A 15,190-nucleotide genomic window follows, 5' to 3' on the forward strand; every position below is an offset into this window, starting at 1 on the left:
AAATCTAAAAGATTTCACTGAGTCACTTTTATGACGCCACTGCGTCAAAGCGTTGCGCCTGCTTGAAGCAGACGTAAGGAGTGACGCAGCATGTTAGGAATAGGCATTCCTAACCATTGGAGTTGCGTTGTGCTTGCGACACGACTCCAGCAATGAGATGCCCTTACGCTGACAAGATATGTCTTGCATCTGTCTATCCTTGCGCCACGGTGCACCGCAGTGTAAATGCTTCGCATCCATGGTGGTGCAAGGCTATTTTTCCGTCACGCAAAATAACTGGAGCCTGGCGCATCTCTGCTAATATGCGCCAGTTATTGTAAATCTGCCCATTAGTTTGTGTCTGAATCTATGAGTGAATCAAATGAGTGATCTCCGTGTTTGATCACCATGTTCAGCAATCACCAGGATTGTTATTCTGAACCCATGTTACCCTGAAATGCATGCACTTATCTCTAAATTCCCTGATCAAGGCTACAATCAAACCTCTGCATGAAAGCGACACCTAATGCCCTTAGCTACGCACGGGGTGGAGGGGAGGGGCGTATGCTGACATTCTCTGTTCCCCACCTGTGATGCAGATTCGATTCAATCATTGACGCCGGTCAGAAGCCAGGCAGGTCTAATATGGTAAGCTGAGGCTGAATATCTGCGAGTATTTGGCGCGCTCTAGTGGACAAATACGTACATCATGTGCGGATGCAAGCTGCTTGACATGAACCAAGATAGGATCAAATGGATCGTTTTCATGTCGATACTTTCTCGATGAGTCCTTGTTTAGCTCCTCTTCCACCAAAGTGCAGAGGTGAAACGACACCCTCTGCTGAAGTAGGGCAGTTGGCTGCATCTTTGGGTCTATGCGGCGTTTTACCTGGGTACCCTTTGTGCACCCAGCCCTCGGAAGAGCTGTGGAACTCTTTCAGGATCAGGGCCGGACTGGGAACCAAAACCGGCCCTGGCAAAGTGCTCGGCCGGCCCCCCCACTCCCCGGGCGGGAGGGGGGCGAGCGCTTTGCCAGGGCCGCTTTTCAGCCGATTTTGTTACAGGGCCGATTTTGCAGCTATGCTGCAAAAACGGATCTGCAACAAAAACGGCCCCCAGGGCCCAAAACCGGCCCCCACCCTTGCGGCCGACCGGGGGATTGCCCGGTGCCCACAACGGCCAGTCCGGGCCTGTTCAGGATGCTGTATGCTTGTGCTTAATGTGAGCCTCAGGAAAGAATACCAGCTCCAAGACTTCAGCGGTCTGGCAGCTGAGCAGGGTTAGCTTCCGGACCTCCCCGTTGGGCACTTCCACCTGAATGACGCCGGCCAGCATTACCGGTTTCTGCCCTCCAAAGGCATAGATTCTTACTGAGCTAGGTGACAGTGGCAGTGCCAATGTATAGGTGCCAGTCCATGATGTTCACAGATGCACCTGTGTCGATGAGAACATTAACATTGACCTTGCACCCTGCTATAAGGATGGCACACATCGGTGGGGGCAAGCACCTTCCTGCACCGCTCCAGCCTTCGATATCATGAATACATCTTCCTCTTCGCTCGCCCCCTCCCCTTCGAGCACACGGGGCACTGCTGGTTCATTTTCCAGTGACAGTTGTCTCAGGGCTGGTGTGGCCTTGGAGCGGGCTGCCGTCCTTTCCCACAATTTGGCCTGGGCACTGCCGAAAAAAGTGGCCCATATTCAAGGAGAAGATGGTGTGAGCTCACAACATCACCTGGCCCCCGCAGCAAGGCCCATTCTTCCTTACCCACTATGCCCTGAATGAGAAGGGCTGTGGGCGAGGTGTCAAATGTAAACCCTGTTTCTGGGCTGCCTGGGCCCCAGGGGGGGCAAGCTGAAAATGGCTCAATGGCCAGAGCAACACCTGGCCCCCAGGGAGGCCAATTCTGGCACACAATCACCCGCTCCCCAGCCCATCATCTGCGTGATTGCTTGGCAGGGCAGGGGGTCAAGGAGAGGCCACAGCTTATATTTGCTGAACGGCTATATCACATAGCTGCCCAGCGAGACTGCTTTACTCTCCCTGTCCAGTGCCCTCTGTAGACTGGGAAAGGAAAACAAAATGGCCCACAGAGGGCACTGAGACACTGGCCCTTTGGCCAATGCCCGAGTGCCCGCAGTACCAATCCGTCCCTGATTGGGCTTACCGCATTTGGAACACGAACGCAAGGGCACCAGGCATGTGTCAGTGGCATGCTGGTCGTTGCCATAGTTATGACACTTGGGTGCAGCCAGTGGCCTCCGCACCTTGGGTCGAGGCTGTTGACGGGAGATCCCATCTACTTTCTCCTCTTTAACTTTTACTGCCTTGCCCAGTTGTTGGACAGCAGGGTGCTTGGCCAGTGCAGGTTCCATCACCTCCGCTCAACTGTGGGACGATTCGTAGGAGAGTGCAAGCATCAAAAAGCCCTCAATCTTGTTCCCCCAGCTGGCGAAGGATGAGGAGTCACAGGACAATGGACCGGCAGCCTATTTATTTATTTATTTATAAAGTTTTATATAGCGCAAACTTGATCCTGAAAGATATGAGCTGCTCCAAGACTTCCTTGTGCACGTGATCATCCATGCAGGCACTAGTCAGGGCCCTCAGGTGTACGTACAACCCATCAATAGTTTCATTCTCCCACAGATGGGCCTTTCGCAATTTGAAGCATTCCTATTCTAGGTTTAGTTGAGGGTCAAAGTGGGAGTGGGACGCGGCTGCCACAGGCGCATCATAGTCCTGATCATCCCCAGTGTTAGGGAGGTTCTGCAACATTAGGTATATTTACTGTTCCCCGAAATGTAGCCAAAGGCACCTCTTCACTGTGCCATCGGTTCGTGTGTGGTGCAAAAGTAGTTGTTGACCCTGCCGATCAATGTCTTTCACCAAGGCGCTGCAGTCACTGGATGAATGACTTCGCTGAGCAGATGGAGGATGGGCAGCACAGCATGGACAGCTGGACCAGATGGTGGCGGGCGTTAGATTGCCGGGGCGGTAGTTGATTATCAGCCATCATGGGATTGAGAAGTCACCTGTGCGCGGTACATGGAAAGCACCACTCTTGAGGTTCTGTAATTCTCAAGTCTGACTCCATTTTGTTCTGTGCCACCATTTTGTGTTGCCCTCACGTAGGCCTGTAAAGGTAACCTGGCGAACGAAGTGGCCTGGCCTTTTTAGTTCATGTATACATTAACTAGGTTTCTTTTTGACTCTGAAATGAACTTTAAGAAACTGACCTCTCCACCTGAAACTGACCCTGCAAAGCAAATTTCCCTGATCGATCTTTATCTGAGATTGCCAATCAATGTTCAGGACATTGTTAACTTTTTAGTTTCCTTGCCCATGCTTTATCTTGTTCAGCATCTGTTACTGTTTCTTTTTTATGTTTCTTCATTACATGGTTTATGCTTTCAATTATAGGTTTGTCCGGCTAGTAGAGATTGAATTTGGGACATTCCTAATAATTAACTTTTGGGTTGGGATACTGTAAATTGAGTTTTTCCTATGTGATACTTTGTTTGAAAATTTACCTTATTGGTTAGAATTTTGTGCAGTGGGTGTACATTTATAATGTGAATATTGGATATAAAAGGAGACGTCTCGCCTTAGTAAAATGAGCAGTCTCCTGAGAATTTACACCGTGATGTATTTCTAGGATCACTGTTACTAGCTGCAGCTAATAAACTTGGTCTCTGACGCCATCCAGAAGTATTCCGTGTCTTTGAATACCAAGACAGGTGAACTCGAAGATCTTAGGTGTGTCCCTGACGCCGCTGGGTTAAACCCCGGTTCTTCAACTGGCGCCCAACGTGGGGCGACTTCAGCGGTACTGGTACAAGCCCGAAGATTGTGAGGAGCCCCGTGAGGAAAATCTGGAGGATGGCCGCCACTTCATTGACCCCTGCATGTCAACGTGGACCGAAGGTTTTTTCTGCGAGGCTTCCCCTTTCCGACGGCTGCGAAGGACTGCTGCCCTGACTGTCGCCCTGTCTTGGACCCTCTTGTGATGATTTGTAAGGCGAGACGTTAGACGGTCTTCTGGTGGCGTGACAGACATTTTGGTTAAGTATAAGTGGGTCGCTCCCACGACTTTGTTTTGTTTCTTGGTTTTGATTCGGCCATTGCAATAGTCGGTTGGAACTCCAACCTATGAGCTCCATTCAAAGCATGGTGTGGGTCCCATTACCTATAATGAAGTATGGGTCCGTTATACAAGGAAAGATGGTGTTTTACGATGGCCCCAACATGGTAGTTTTGAATCAGATGTTTTAGATAACCTAGAAGTTGTGCTATTTAAGAAGAAAGCCCGGCCGGCGATGTTTGACTCTTTCCGCCTTTGGCTTAAGGAAGCCAAACAGCGAGAAATTAAGCAAGCTAAGAGAGATAGGAAGGAAAGGAATATGTCGGTAATGCAAGCTGCTAGGCAGTTTAAGGAAAATAAAGAAGATCGTGCGATTGAAGTGTTAGATAGACAACATTGTATGGCTATTGACAAATGTTACCTGGCTTTGCCACCTCCCCTTTCAGATGTGACTGAAGACCCTGAAAAGGATCCTTTGATGTCACATTTACTGAGATTACCACCCCTTATGTGCAGGGTGCTACTGCACCTCCGTTACCTCCAGTTGTTGCACCCCTTGTTGTCGTTCAACCCCCTGTTGTTGTTCCGCCACCTGTTGCTTCACAGGTGGTTCTTCCTTCCGCGGTGCAGCCCCCTCCAGGGCTGCCAGCTTTGCCACCAGCCTTGCCTCAAAGTCCTTTGCCTTACACTCCTTTATCTTCGACTTCTCTTATTTCTGTCCCTACGTCTCTCTTGCCTCAAAACACTTTGCCTCCTGTCCTCATGTCAACTTCTTCTCCTTCTGCTCGCAACGAATGACTGAGACTGTCACCAGTCTTTTATCTCCTTTCTTTGGGTCACTAAATATGACCCCTGTTTCTGAACGTAAGCAGAGACGTAGTCAACTTCCTGGTCCCGAAGAGCGGGCAGTGTTAGATCTCCTTGCTCGTAGATGGGTTTCGAATGCCTCCAAGTACGGTCCACAAGTGGTTATGGATATCTTCCTACAGTGGGAGGCACCAAAACAAAGGTATGTTTTTGATGTCATGTGTACCTTCCTTCGTCAGGAGTGGGAAGATAATGACTTGGGTTCAATTCCACTGGAATTGATTAATGTTCAGTCTGAATTTGCTAAAGGAACGATAGTGGGTTCGGATGTTGAGGAAGCGGTAGAGACACTACTCACTTTTAGGTCTAGACTTCCACCTCAGTCATTGTTCGAACCTGACCCTTCTGTTAGGAGAAAAGCGAAGCAGTATCCTATGAGAGAGGTTCCCCCTGTATGGAGAGAGGCAGTTGTGGCTGATGCCGCTCATGGTATTGCGGCTGCACCGGCTCATTTTCAGCGAGTGTGGGTGCATGTCCCTTGGAAGAGAGCTGAGGTCCTGGCTCTTAAGCAGACCTTGCCTGACCCCCGTAAAAATCCTGCCGGTTATTACAAGGAATTGTCTCAGACAGTTGATGCATGTGTTATGAATTTAGCTGACATAGATATGTTGATGGGTAATGTAGTTCCCCAACCCTTGTGGGCGAAGATCCGTCACGAGGATCACGCGCCAGAGTTAGGAGATACATGGGTTAATATTACTGCTGCAGATGGTCGGCAGGTAGGAGGTGCCAAACCTGAACCCTTAGTTGCAGAACTACCTGGTAAAATTATTAATTTAATGAAAACTATGATGCCTCCTTTGCGGGTGAATTGGGACAAGTTAGCAGCATGCAAACAAAAGAAAGATGAGAGTGTGTCTGATTTCTTCACTAGGTTTGAGGAAACATTCATTGATCATAGTGGTCAGGACATGAGTACAGAAGGTGGTCAGAGGTTGTTTGTAGATAAGTTTGTTTTTAATTTACTTCCTGAACTTTCTAATAAGTTAAAGGACTCTGAGAGTTCATGGGCTGTTTCTTCTTCGGCCCAGATATTGGATACTGCACAATACTATGAGAATAGAGATAAAGATGAGAAGGATAAAGTAGAGAAGAAGACTAGAGAATTAAAAATGAAAGTTCTTCTGCAGCAGGCTTATCCGCCTCGCCCTAATCAGCGTCAGTTTCAGCAACCCCCACAGTTTCAGAAACTGTTGCAGAAGCCTGAGTCTTTTGCTTCGCGACTTCCGCTAGGCCCTAATCAGTGTGCTTATTGTAAAGAGGAAGGTCACTTCAAGAATAGTTGCCCGATCTTGCTACAGCGTGCGAATGGTATGTCTGATCTGAGAGGTCGTGGTGGTTTCCAACAAGTACCTTGGGGTAGGGGACGTGGTACGTTTCCCCAGAATGAACGTTCCTTTTCCCCTCAGAATTCTATAAATTATTTTGACCAACAGAATGTTCCGACCGTCCAGTCCACTCAGTACTACACTGATGATTATTATGTTGGAAGTGAGAGTGCTGGTTTTAATGATAGTTAGGACAGCCATGGACAAAGGGAGGGAGTAGTGTCAGTTCCAGTAGACCAGAGTGGACCTTATGTTGAAGTGATTACATCAGGTGTGGCAGAACCTTTTCTTTTGGATACTGGTGCAGCAAAGAGTTCTATCATGCACTCTAACTCCCTGGCGCACCCTTGTCTGGCTTGACTAATGTTTCGGTAGGATTTTCTGGCGCCCCAGTTCGTAACCCGGTTTCTTGTCCTTTGCCCCTTTCTATTAGTCCTTGTGAATTGGAGGCTCCCCTTATTCTAACGACTGGCTGTGGCGAGAATTTGTTGGGTTTGGACTTACTGAAAAGATTGCATGCGACATTACATTTTTCTCCTTTGAGAGTATACCTTACAGTGGGTAAGAAAGTGATTTCCCCGATGTATCTGTCTAAGGATCACCTTCCACTGGAACTGCGTTCTCTCCCTGATACACTTTGGGCTACAGGTCCTAATGATGTTGGTCTCTTGCAGATTCCACCTTACGTTGTTACCCTTAAGTCGAATGCTAAATTACCTCGCATTCCTCAGTACAAAATTGCCAGTGATGGCAAAAGAGCTCTTTTAGCGATTATCTATGATTTGGTTGAGAAAGGTGTGGTTGAAGAAACGAGAGGCAATGTGTGTAATAGTCCTGTTCTGCCTGTCCTTAAGCGTACTGACTCTTCTCAGCCACCTGTGTATCGGTTTGTGATTGACCTTCGAGAGGTCAATAAGATTGTTGTGCCACAGTTTCCTGTTGTTCCAGACATTACTGCTTTATTGACTACGATCCCTGCCTCAGCTGCTTCATTTTCTGTTATTGATCTGAAGAACGCTTTCTTCAGTATTCCTATTGCTGAGGAAAGTAGGGATATTTTTGGCTTCTCTTTAGGGGGCCGCAGTTTCCGGTTTAAACACGCTCCTCAAGGTTATTGTGAGAGTCCCTCCATTTATAGTCAGGCTTTGAAAACTCAGCTTGATACTTTTGCATTGCCTTCTGGTGCTACTCTTATCCAGTATGATGATGATCTGTTGGTTGCTGCTGATGATGAAGAGATTTGTAAAGTAGTTACTCTTTCTTTGTTGCGATACCTGTCTGACCTTCATCATAAAGTGTCACCTTCGAAGTTGCAGTATTGCCGACAAGAAGTGACCTACTTCGGTCATCTCTTGTCGAAGGAGGGAAGACGATTGACCCCAGAGCGTATTCAAGCGATTGCCCAAATGACTGTGCCATGCACACAGAGAGAGGTGCGTGCCTTTTTAGGTATCAACTCGTATTGTAGACAGTGGATTCCGAATTTTTCTTTGCTAGGGAAACCTTTGTTGATACTTACTCTTAAGGACACACCACACCCTCTTCCTTGGTCTGACGAATGTCAGAAGAGTTTTTCTGAATTGCGTGATGCATTCTGTTCTGCTCAGGTGTTGGGTACCCCCGACTATAGTAAACCTTTTATACTTTATGTACACGAGAGAGAAGGTTGTGCGTTGTCAGTATTGACGCAACAATTTGGAGACAAGCAGCGCCCATGTGCGAATTTTTCAGCCACTTTAGATCCGGTAGCTAGGGCATTGCCTAGTTGTCTAAGAGCTACAGCGGCAGCGGCTGTTTCTATCCGACAGTCTGCTGGTTTGGTATTGGATAATACATTGATTGTGATGGTCCCACATGCAGTGGATACCCTATTGAATAGAACAAAGACTGAACATCTTACCAGTGCACGTTTGTCAGGGTATGAGTTGACGCTTTTGGCTAGCCATGTGCACATCAAGCGGTGCAACACATTGAATCCAGCTACATTGTTGCCAATTTTTGAAGAGACAGATGCTCAGGAACAGCATGACTGTTTTCTCCGGACAGAGGAGGAAACGAAGGGTAGAGTTGATCTGAAAGATACTCCTCTTTCGAATCCTGATGGTACCCTATGGGTAGATGGTTCGTGCTTTAAGCTTCCGAATGGAGAGACGACTGCAGCATATGCTGTCACAACTTTGCACACGATTGTTGAAACAGCACGTATTGCACAGAATTCAGCACAGGCAGTGGAGTTGATAGCATTGACTAGAGCAGAGGTCTTCAAACTGTGGGGCGCGCCCCCCTGGGGGGGCGTGGATGGGTTCCCAGGGGGGCGCGAATGTCTCTGCAATTGCATGTAAATGAAGATGGCCTGGAAGTGCGACGATGTTTATTTGCTGCATTTCCAGGCTGTCTTCATTTACTTCCAGCCCTTGTGAGAAGGGTGATCAGCATGCCATTGGGGCAGAGGTCAGGAAGTGTGCTGGCAGAGTCAAAAAGGTTGCTAAAAACAGAAGACATTTATGTATTTTTATTTTTGCCCTATTTCAATTCCTGACCTATGTGAGGATTGCTCAAGAATGTATTTAACCAACATCCTGCTAACAGCAAAAGTACCAAAATAAGTGTTTCAAAACCCATTAAATATCACTGAGTTAACAACTGGCTGTATTTAATATGATGCATAAACATCAATAATTTTCAAAGCACCTGATGCCACGTTCCTTGACCCAGCATCAATAAAAATGCCAGGATAACTCCAGTGATTAATGTTCTTTCTGGGGAGAGACCGGAGCTTTGTCTGGAAGTTGAAGTTTCTTTTGACTCATCATAGCACAGAAGGTTAATATGCCTGCTGCACAGAACATGTCCGATTCAGATCACAAAGTACATACATTATAAATAGGTCAATGGGTTATGGTTTTTCTCAGAGAGATTTTTTTGTTACTTGCAGTTTAAAACTTAAAATACTAATATATAGCTGAGTGCTATTAACTGTCATCAAAGAGCTGCATGCAAACTGCAAGGAATATATTACAGCTACATATTTTTTGTCCAGTTTTTCCTTATCCTAGTATTGCAAAAAGGGTTCATTTTTATTAAGGAAAACCACTCACAATGGTGTTACATTTTAAATTCTGAATTTGTGCTCTTCCAGACCAAGGACTCTTAAACTATACTGCTTACCAGTATACATGACATGTGACTCCTACAACTTGTAGGCCGCTGTCTTATGTAACATTTCCCATACACGGATTAACACTTGTATGATTGTCTCCGTGCAACGTATGTGTGATGTAACGTGTTCTGGCACCTTAAACTGGTATGAGTGGCGCTATAAAACTAAATTAATCTAAAAGACAGTGATAATGGAGACTTGAAGGGCATTGTCAAATGGTGGTAGTGAGGGAATCTGTGGTGAGGTGGTCATTGGGGGGGAGGGGGCGTCACCAAACATTGTCGCACCGGGGGCCACCAGGACTAAGGCCGGCCCGGAGGCCTTTATTACAGAATTTTCCTTAGGCACGAATCTTGTGGTAGAAGTTTTTTTCTGCTTGAATCATCATTATAAGAAATGTGGTAATTACAGAACAACAGTGTTGGTAAATTCAATTGTTATTTCCTATGAGCTTTAAATGCACACCACACAGGGAGGGACTTGCAGGGACTGGGTGGATTGGTCAGTACTGCCCTCTTCACCCCGGGAGATTTGGGAGTGGTAATTGCTTCACAGCACTGAATTCACAACCGAGCAGTTACTCTAGGGAAGCACTGAGCCTACTAGCCAACTCTGGTACAGGGACACTAGGCTTCGGCAGCAGGTTGAGCACTGGGAAAGAGCTGCAGTCAGAGAAAGAGGTATTCGTTATAGAGGTCAAGCTCATCAAAAGGCACCACGGACGAGTTTAGAGGTAACAGGGAAAAGAGCAACGGAAAGTAAGAGGAGAATGGTGGAATGAAAGGAAGGCAGGCTTGGTTCAGGGGCAGATAGGCTGGTTCGGTGCAAAGAAATATTGGAGTCATGAGAAAAGGCAAAAGGGTTCGTCATTAACGGAAGTTGTCAAGATGAAGTTAAAGAAGAAATTGTTAAAGGGGGTGGGAATTGTTTAGCGGCCAAGGGAATAGTTAATGTTTGTTTGAGTGCTGTGAGGACATATTAATCTGAGCGGCAATAAGCAGATGTTTTTTTTTGTACCTGAGATCAAATGGCTTTATGACAACAGCATCAAGGTGTCCGTGGTGATCCAATCCCAAAGTATCTTTGGGAGATTAAATGGCTGCTGAATCCACGCTCAACATATTTAAAAAAACTTGGCAGAAGACCACAAAAGAAGTGAATTGTACAGCAAAATAAACCTCAACATACATAGAACTAGGAATTGGATATGCTGTACTATGCAGCAGATGATGGATTACGTAGCAAATGCGGTAATATAAGTAGCCTTTTTTTACTTTAAAAAAGGCCATTCATTAGTGAACCTGGTACAGCTGCCAGGTGTGTAAGTGGCCACTGCTGATTATCAATAATTGAGCAGATGCAGAAGGACTGGGGCCCATGGGTTTGAGGGGCCCACTGCATCACAGTTATCACTGTCTACCTTTAAAAAAGAGGCATGGGAGCTTATTTTCCTTTTTAGCATTAGGACCGTGGGCACCTTTGCAGAAAAAAGGGAGACATAGTGTGCGAGCTTTATGTTTTTTCTGAAAGGGACAGAGAACCTTATTCAAAATCGGAGTGATGGGCAGGCATGGTGGGGAAGAGGTGAAAGATGTAGAGGAGATAGCCTGCTACTCAGGACTGCTGTTATCAATAATACAGCAGGTGTAGTTGCATTTGGGTCCAAGAGTGTGAGGGGCTACAACACGCCAATAATGGGGAGCAGTATTTTTGGGAGCACACATGTTTTTGTTTGATGCATTTGCTGTTTTATAAGTATCATACTTAGTGTGGTTTATGAGCTATAGAAAAGGCACCCTAAGTGCGACCGATATGCCCAGTTGTGGGTCCCATGCACACTGTGTCTGCTGATGAGCCCTAACTAGGGTGAAACTAGTCGTTACTTGTGTTCAAGTTCAGGGAGGACCTGGCCTGGCAGTTCACGCTGAGCTGATCCCAATGGAGTAGGGGCAAGACTTATTTGCATATGGTTGGTTCCAAACTGAGGTTGCATAGTGCGCAAATTAAAGATGGACTGGGATGTGGCCTGAGTATTTACCAGTGTCTGAGATTATTTTAAGCAGTCCAACCAACATTTTTTTTGTAAACTTGAGCACTTATGAATGAAGCATTACTGGTCTCCTTAAAGATTGTACTGCCAACAACAACTCCATTGAAAGTCTCTTCTTCTGAATACCTAACCTCTCAACTTCAAAACCATCAAAATCGATATGAACACCCTCTCCCTCAGAGCAGGTGTATTAAGCAGTGGTGGCAGCAAGCCATGCAATCTACATTTCCAATCCCTCCCCATCTAACAAAGAAGAAGGAACCAAGATCAGCGGGGCAAAAATCGAATAAGCATGATTACCCTCCCTTTTTTAGGTCTCGCCTGTCGATGCGCATGCGCATCGAGCTTGCGAGCCTATTGCGGCTTAAACAACCTTTAACTAAAAAGCAAGGAATCGTGGCGATTCCTTGCAGTGCCCGTGACTTTTAAGCTCAATGCGCATGTGCATTGAGCTTAAAAGCGCGTGCACAGCCGCAATCGCCGTCTGTTCCCTCAGCCGCATTCCTCCGACACCTTTTGAAGTGAAGCTTAGCTTCACTTCAAAGGCCCGGCTTCTTAACACCCACATGCCGCTCTCCCCGCTCCGCCCCCTCCCCTGCCCGCCTTGTGCATGTTGCATCATCACACAACTTCTCTTCACGCCGTTCCTGCTTGCAGCTACCCACCCCCTCCCCTGCCCGCCTTTTGCTTCTTAACACCCACATGCCGCTCTCCCCGCTCCGCCCCCTCCCCTGCCCGCCTTGTGCATGTTGCATCATCACACAACTTCTCTTCACGCCGTTCCTGCTTGCAGCTACCCACCCCCTCCCCTGCCCGCCTTGTGCATGTTGCATCGTCACACAACTTCTCTTCACGCCGTTCCTGCTTGCAGCTACCCATCTTTCGCTCTTTAATTACCTCTGCTTTTAAGGTCTCACCCCAGCATAGACGAAGATAAGATAAGTAAGCCACTGTAAGCTACCGGTTTACCGCTGCTTGCACCCGGTTCACTGCTGGTGGCATCCGAGCAGGGCGACACTCGCCATTCATTGACGGTGCTCCCTCTCTGCGGTACCTACCCGACTCTGCTTAGCTAGGGCAGAGTTAAAGGCTTGCGCTTGACAGGGCACATTTGCCCTGTGCGTTCTTCAATGCCCGGGGCTTTCTTCATGTTGCATCATCACACAACTTCTCTTCACGCCGTTCCTGCTTGCAGCTACCCACCCCCTCCCCTGCCCGCCTTGTGCATGTTGCATCATCACACAACTTCTCTTCACGCCGTTCCTGCTTGCAGCTACCCATCTTTCGCTCTTTAATTACCTCTGCTTTTAAGGTCTCACCCCAGCATAGACGAAGATAAGATAAGTAAGCCACTGTAAGCTACCGGTTTACCGCTGCTTGCACCCGGTTCACTGCTGGTGGCATCCGAGCAGGGCGACACTCGCCATTCATTGACGGTGCTCCCTCTCTGCGGTACCTACCCGACTCTGCTTAGCCAGGGCAGAGTTAAAGGCTTGCGCTTGACAGGGCACATTTGCCCTGTGCGTTCTTCAATGCCCGGGGCTTTCTTCAAGGGGTCTGCAGTACACAGTGCTCAGAAAAAAAACTGCTGTGTGGTGTGCTTTATGCAAATTACATGTTTGCAATGCACACATTGTCTTTACAAATATCTTTCTAGTTTCTGGCTTGTTTTCGTTGCTGTGGAGTCTACACGGTGTGAGATTGTGACTAGTGGTCATGCAGCAGAAAGCAGGACAATTTTCACTGAGTGCCAGTCTCCGCAGTCCATCTCGGCGCTCGTAAGTGACCTCATGTGTCCTTGCTTGAGGAGTTTTGTGATGGTAGTCTCTCAGTGACATGCGTTTGATGGTCTCTTCTTCCTGTCTCGCTTCTGTGTATATCTTTCCCGATGTCTGATGGCTCAGTGGCCTAATTTTCAAACTCAGGAATGTTTTTCCCAGTGCCACAGATTCACGTCTTAGTCAGATCGCTGACTCTTTAATTCTTATACCTCAATGTTCCTTTTTTTTAATCAACCTTATGTTTCATTGAACACCTATATTTTAAGCACCAAGATACCACAAAGGGGGGACATGTGCTTTACAATTACACATCACGTTGGCGTGTACAATTTTTTTCTCTCCACACTTCTCTTTTCTTCTCAGACTTTGCAGTCTCCTGCCTGTCCCACATCCGTACCCTGCATCTGCCCCACTTTCTTTCTTGCTTGCATTTATTGCAGCTCTCTCCGCCCGTCCTTTCTTTACTCATTCGTTACTACCGTGATCTCTTGCTCTCCACCGCCTTTCACCCCCCACTCTAGTAATATCTACTTCTGTTCTCATTCTGTCTATGCTCCAGCACTCACTCACCCCCTCTCCCCATTCCTGCTCTAATTCTTCCTTCCCCCATTTCACTTTCGCTGCTCCCCTCTTCTCTTCCTTTCTCTCCTTTCCTCTTCCTCCTCTTGCCCACCTTCCTCTCCCTAATGCTTCTCCTCTTCGCCTCTTCTGCTCCTTTCTCTCTTGTCCTCTTCCTCCCCCCCCATCTTCCTTTTCTCTCTCCCACCGCCTTTCCTAGTTCCTCTTCCTGTGAATTCTTTGCATTCCTTCCCTGACTGTGCCGTCTGTCCTTGGACATTGTAGTTCTCTCAGCAGATGGACAACCAGTTTTGCAGTCCCCCAGCCCCAATACCAGAATCCTGTGGGGGAAATCCACACTAGGCTGCGTGATGTGGCTGATGCCCAGAGCCCTACCGGGGATTCAACCTGCCCCAGGATTTCCTCAGGAGTCTGAAGGGGACAATGCAGCGGCAGAGCTATTGCATTATTGATTGAGTGGTGATTCAGCCTTGTTTTTCCCTGTTGCCCAGATGTATATAATACACACAGGCATCTGTGAAATGCTGCCTTTCTCCCACGCTGCAGCTGTCTTTTATACAGTTATTATCGCATTGACCACAAGTGACCAGATCATTGCACTCCACAACACAATTCCCTTACACACCACAATTCCCCTATATACCACATACAGCCAGTCCCAGCCTCTTTCACTCTCTCTTCCAACTCTCTCCCCCCTCTCCATTTACTTACACAAATCTCGCAGAAACCCTAAGCAGCAGTGCCCGCACTACCAATCCTTCTGTTATGCCACATCTCTCAGCTTACATATTCCTTCGCTCTTTCTTTTACTCTCCACGTTTCTGCCTCTTTCACTCTCTCTTCCAACTCTCTCCCCCCTCTCCATTTACTTACACAAATCTCGCAGATACCCCAAGCAGCAGTGCCCGCACTACCAATCCTTCTGTTATGCCACATCTCCCAGCTTACAGATTCGCACTTTCTTTTCCTATCAACGTTTCTGCCTCTTTCACTCTCTCTTACAACTCTCTCCCCCCTCTCCATTTACTTACACAAATCTCGCAGATACCACAAGCAGCAGTGCCCGCACTACCAAGCCTTCTGTTATGCCACATCTCTCAGCTTACATAGTCCTTCGCTCTTTCTTTTACTCTCCACGTTTCTGCCTCTTTCACTCTCTTCCAACTCTCTCCCCCCTCTCCATTTACTTACACAAATCTCGCAGATACCCCAAGCAGCAGTTCCCGCACTACCAATCCTTCTGTTATGCCACATCTCTCAGCTTACATATTCCTTCGCTCTTTCTTTTACTCTCCACGTTTCTGCCTCTTTCACTCTCTCTTCCAACTCTCTCCCCCCTCTCCATTTACTTACACAAATCT

This window comes from Lissotriton helveticus, chromosome 9, assembly GCF_964261635.1.
Source record: "Lissotriton helveticus chromosome 9, aLisHel1.1, whole genome shotgun sequence".
NCBI classification, from domain to species: Eukaryota; Metazoa; Chordata; class Amphibia; order Caudata; family Salamandridae; genus Lissotriton; species Lissotriton helveticus.